This window comes from Nyctibius grandis, chromosome 1 (genome assembly GCF_013368605.1).
Source record: "Nyctibius grandis isolate bNycGra1 chromosome 1, bNycGra1.pri, whole genome shotgun sequence".
In the NCBI taxonomy this organism is placed as follows: Eukaryota; Metazoa; Chordata; class Aves; order Nyctibiiformes; family Nyctibiidae; genus Nyctibius; species Nyctibius grandis.
Genome location: NC_090658.1, coordinates 65,933,500 through 65,939,621, shown reverse-complemented (window position 1 = coordinate 65,939,621; position 6,122 = coordinate 65,933,500).

The window sequence follows — 6,122 nt, the reverse complement described above, 5'->3', positions numbered from 1 at the left end:
TTGTACTTTTTGAGATCAAGCAGACCTAATACACCAGTATTGTTATTTCAGTGATGTGCTAGCCAGGGGTGGGGTTTTGTTTGTTTCTTTTTTTATTTTTTGTTAAAATAAAAGAGCAGGTACTCAAACTGATATATTTTAAATCACTGAACAAAATGCATTGGTGTAAAATACTGAAGTGAAAAGCATTACTACAAACGCTAGTCTGTGCAAAGGGGGAAAACTGATCAAGATTGTGAATGCTCAAACATCCATGCCTCTTGAAATACTCTTTCATTCTATTATGGTTCTAGACCATTATACATTGTGTGTTTCTGTTTGGGGGGGTAATTAGCTTGCTTTAAAAAATATTACTGTATGAAACATAGATTTATGAGAAAAATTATATTTTTATTCAGTAATTTAATTTTGTAAATGCCAAATGAATACTGTGTTTTGCTGCTACAGACCTTAGCGCGTAGACATGCTGCTAGTGTAAAAGGAGCAGTAGAGCTTTATATGGAAAGAAAACAAATGTTGATGTTAGCTAATTGACTATGCACTAGCATTTCAGACCTTTTATTTTAATTTTTTTACATCATTTATATTTTTTCCCCTTTTTTTTATAAGCAATATTTTTGAACACTGTTCCTGGGAGATTTTTTTTTTGTCTGGATGTGTTGGTTTGTTTCTCATTGGTTTGTAACAGCATGCATTGCACCTTCATACATTTGGGAGAACACTGTCTTGTTCATGTTGTCTGTTTTGTTCCGTGTCTAGCTGATTGTTCCCTAACTTGGGTCTTGTGTACCGAATCAGGTTCTTAGAAATATATGGTTCTTTGTACTGCCATACCCAATCTTTATCGATATGGCAAAACACTGATTTTATTTTATTTTTTTATTGTTTGTTTTTTTTATAACAGCCTCTGACTTTGCTGCCTTAATAGCATTTGGTGCAGCTTCATCTGCACTTAATTTTTTATACGACAATGATGTACTGCCTTGTAGATAAATAAAGTGTGTTCTTTTTTACTTAAACCTGCATGGTCTCCTAATCTTGTTTGTCCTTAGTGTTTTGGCGGTGTTGTTATAGGCAACAATCAAGCCAAGAAGGTTTTTTCCAGCACACTTAGATAAGTACGGAATAGTTTTGCACACCATAGGTAGCCTCAACATCCTTGTTTCTCATTGATTGTTAAGCAAGTGGAAGGAGCACAGCACAAAACAGTAAGCGCTTGGCATGTTGTGGATTCAAGGCACATCTCTAATGACACCAAAGTCCAGGTCAGCCTCAGCTGGTGAGAGGCTCACTGCACCTTTTGTGCAAAACTGCTGTTGTCCCAAAATACTGGATAATTTATTTCTTCATCTAAGACCATCAGATCAGGAACCAACTGAATAAGAGCAAAATATTGTGGAGTTCCTATACTGTAGAACAGACTTTTTCACACTCGTCTTAAGAAACCAGAAGTGAGGATATACCGTAAAACCTGGTGCGTTACGCCGCACACCAAATAATTGGACAGACCTGCAGAGCCTCATGCAGCATAAATGCTGGGACATTCAGCCCCAGGAACGCCAGAGAGTAAAAGCAATTGCCAACAAAACAAAAAAAGAGAGAAAAGATGCAACTTGCCAGGAAAAGAAATTGCATTTTATTTAGTAGCTTGAGAATAAACTGTTTGCTGAAATTTAAGTTGATGCAAGTGCTTCAAAGTCAGACTGATATTCTTGAGAGCAGACTTCATCTCCATGAAGGAAATAATTCCAATTTCCAAGCTTGTGTAGCCACCCTGTATGGGCTGAGAGCCCCCAGAAGCACCTTCCAGTCCATTTTACTCCTTCCCCACCAGCCTGCCCAGTCCTTGCAGCCCAAGCCACGCACCGGCCCTCACGGTGCACAGAAAAGGAGGGGCAAAAAGGCCTTTTCCACGCTCTGCAAGTTTCCTGCGCGGGTGCTTTTGGCTTTCAGCATGAGAAGGGACTGGTGCTTGCAGCAGCCCCCTGCAAGTTTTGCCTGTGTTTCCTATCTGCCCCCCGTGTGCGGTTTGGGCCCTTGCCCAATGCTGGGGGGCCTGGGGAGAGCCAGCCCCAGGGTATTTTCGCAGTGGTTACCACAGGCAGGACCCCAGCGCTGCATATGGATTACAGAGAAGGGGAAGTCTGCGGGATCACTTGTCTGTGCAAAGGCTGCGGGCTCATGCCGTAAAAACCCTTGTGCAAGATGCAAGGGAGGACTGCGGGACTTGCTGGTGTGCAACTTGGGAAGAGGGAAAGGTCTGCCTTTGAGGCATGCCACAGCTTAAGCAACGCATTACAGCTTAAAAGAAAAAAAAAGAGGAAAAGAAACACCAAGCTTACAACAGGTCTTCAAGGCAAAGCTCTTGCCTTGTAGGGCTCCAGTTGTAACTGCACCAAGCATGGCTGAGTTTAAGCAGATCATTATCTAGTGCCCGGTGTGGAACAGTGCTAGGAAACATGGAGGCTCACCGTGCAGGTGCCCAGCATAAGGATTGGGGTTTTTTTCTTCCTAGACCTTCAGTTGCTTTAAAACCTATTTTTAACATGCAAAACCATTGCAATAATTGTGTTGTAGGTGGGCACACTTAGAGCTAATACAGAGGAAAATGTTTCTTTTTCCCCTCTATCATTTCATTGAAAATGCAAACCACTCAGTAGATAAAGGCTGATTTGCATATGTTTCTGCATGCATGTGGCGCTCAGCATGAGTGAAGGAAGAGGCATTGTGTGAATGCTGTAGCCCATGAACCTGATTATTTTTCCCCCACCAATACTTGCTAAGTTTCCTTTGCAACAAAGTGCCACCTCCTACATGTCTTTCTCACACAAATATCCCCATGGGACCATGTTCGGCTTACCATCTGAAGTAGGCATCTTTCTTTCAGAGGTCCAAGAGAAGTCCTACCTGTCTGTTAAATTCTGTCTTGAGCATCGGTCAGGCGAGACCTATCCTGAGACACATCCATGTGGATGGTCTTGGCAATGGCTATTTGGCCTTGCGGTGACTCTTTGCACAGGTGTACAGCCCTTCCAGACCCCTTCAAACCTAAAGCAACCTACCAAAATGAAGGAAAAACAGGTTCAGTCAAGTTTTCATTTAATGGAGAGTAGATATTTGGCTCAAATTCCTATTAACCTTTTTCTTCACTGTAATTATAACTTAATAATGTTGTCAGTGGGAATTCTTTTGATTTCTGAAAAGAATTTAAATTATCATTTCAGCATGTGCCACTAATTAAAAATGAAGAGGCAAAGGAGCCAGGGCAAAAATAAAGGAAAATACCAGAGCATGAGGTGTTTCCCAGCTAGACTCTGTAATTCTCCAGCTCTCCCCAGTAAAGCATACTCTATGTAGAGAGTCCCAGGGGGTTCAAATCGCACAGGTCTGACCCATGTGACAGGTATCAGCCTAAACTGAAAAAGTGCCAGAGCTTGGATTGGTTTGGGAAAAAACATTACAGCTTGAATGAAAGAGCCAGACTTTAGGACTCAAAATAACAAGTCTGCTGAGGGTAGAGCACAGAGCACAGCATTGAATATTCCATAGCACAGAGTAACCCTTCAAAACAGCCAGAAGAAAAGGGTTTTTTCTCAGTATTTTCAATCTTGATCTTTATCCAGGCCAGCTAAGTCAATGGCTACCAACCCTCCCTCAAGCCCACACAGTCAGGCACGTAAGCAAAGGGTGTTTCTGTAAGGTTGTGACTGGAGCATCATAATCATCCCCTCCCATCACTCCTGCCACATTTAATTGCATTTCTGCCTCAGCCCTGATTTGAGGCAGAGGTGATGGCAAAGGAAAAAACCCTTGTTCCTAGAAATCTATTTAAAATGTTTTGTTTGTTTGTTTTTTTTTGAAAAAGAGCGTGTTAAAAATATTTCAGTTCAGGAAAGAATGATTTTGAGGCACTGGTCTGCATCTTGCCTGTCTCTTTGTCCTCTAGCACGGGTGGAGTCAGCTGATAGCTCAGACATTGCTCAGGAGCAATGGTGGTATTTTGCCTGGGTGGCCAAAGAAAGACACTGGCCACATCTTTCAGCCGCCAGGCTAATGTCTTAATTCAAAAAGCAGTTTTATTTCCTGACCAAATGCACTTGTTCCCTTTGTTTGCCTCTTTTCTTTGAACTTGGCTTTGATGTCTCAGCAGTTTTCACTGAAGACCCTGGTACCAGCATAAACTTGTTTGTGACCTTTTTGCTCTCAGTGACTGATGCAGGTAAGATAATGAAAGACCATAGAGGTCCAAATTCTGCCTTCAGCCGTGTTTGCAAGCTGGCAGTGGTTTTACAGCTCATTGTTAAGGGCTCTAAAATGTACTCATTCTGCTATTATTTTTCCATAAATTATTTGCGATCAGGTTGTTGTTTTTTTTTTTACAATCCTTCTTGATACATGGCATTTCTACAAGGCATTTTTCCAATCCATTTGAGTATCAGAACAATTGCTGATTTAAAATTTGTTTTTCTAAAAGAGCCTCCACTTCTCAGACTGCACGCATCCACATTAACAGACTAGCTCGACTCACACTGGAGGAAATTTCATTTCATGGGGAAACAACTTTTACTACTTGATTAAATTACTACTCATCGCTACAACTCCAAGACACGCTCTGCGCACACATCTGTCAGAGAAGCCCTCGCAAATGGTGGAGAAGAAAGTTTCAGGAAGCTCTCCCCAGGCAGGTTTCTACACTAACCATAGAGACCACCTCTGCATCTCCCGGTTCCTGCCGGCCCAGCTGCGAACCTGCCGTGGCCCTCCCGATAAAGTCAGCCCCGAGAGAGTCTTGAAAGGGTGCCTGCAGGTGTGCTTTCCTGCCTGCGCCTATCTCTCCCCGCTGCCTCTAATGTTTCATTTACTCTCTCATCAGCGAGCATCAGCACAGGAGTTATCTGAAGGCGAAGGGAGGCCGTGACTATTCAAGCGATGGGTTTTCGGTATCTGTGTTCCTACGAGCTCAAGGCGGAGGCCTCAGAGGCGCCGGCTCAGCCTTCCTGTGCAGATAAAGGCGCTGCTCGCCCAGGCTGCTGGCAGGGAAATGGAAATCCGCACGGGGTTGTAGCTCCTACCTGCCCAGCCAAGTCTCACTGCACCTAAGAATAAAATAGAGGTATGGCCCTGGTTTGCTGCAGTCAAAGGCCTAAAATATCTTTCAGTAAAATAATAAAGAAGAGAGATGATTCTTTGCTTTTCTTTCGGCTTTGCCCATCCTCCTGGCCATCTCCTCTGCTGCTTCTGGTGGGCTCAGCTCTGTTTCACCAAGCACACACCCCTGATGGGGTCTGGCCCAAACCCCATTGAAAACTGATTGAAAAATGTCGCTGGTCTCTGTGACCTCAGCGAGCCCAAGCCCACACTTTGTGAGGGCTAAGGACATGGATCATTTTCCTGCCCACAGCTGATGGACCCCTGCCACCCCCACTCAGGAGAGGCCCCCATGCACTCATGCCGGTGCTCCTGTTACCCCTAGGTTCAGGATCACCTTCACTGAAAGGCGAGCTTGGGGCTTATTTTGTTTACCTTCCTCTGGCCAAGCCCATCTGTGCACAAAAGCCTTTCTCTGGGGGTTATTCACCCCGAGCTGGGAGGTCCATTGGGAACGGGCAGGACAGGCTGCCTGCCTGCCCTGCCACGATACACTCAGCTTTGGTGCCCTCTCAGCAGCTTCCCAGCTGCCCAGTATGGGGATGAGTTCTCCTGCTGCCCCATGAAGGTCCCGCGTTGGCACCCTAGGAGCAGGGACTCACGGAGAGATCTCTTGAGCTAGCGCTGACTCAGGCACACCCTTAACTTTCTCTAATCAAAGAAGTTAGAGTAATCCTTTCCTTGTCAACCTCTGATTTGTGGCCACATCCTCTAACAGAAAACCCGTAACAAATACAAATGCAGTTCATATGGTGATAAGCTACAGAACCAATGTGATAGTCACCCCTCCATCACCGCTCTAAAAACCATCACTTCCTAGCATACACTTTCCTTGCATCCCATTGGCATAGCTACTGTTTGGATCTTAAAAAAAGCCCCACTGTCACAAGACAGGAGTCAACCTGACACATACCTGCCCTGCGATTTTGCCACAGGCATTGCAAAGCAGCAAACTCGCTTACATGATGATTAAA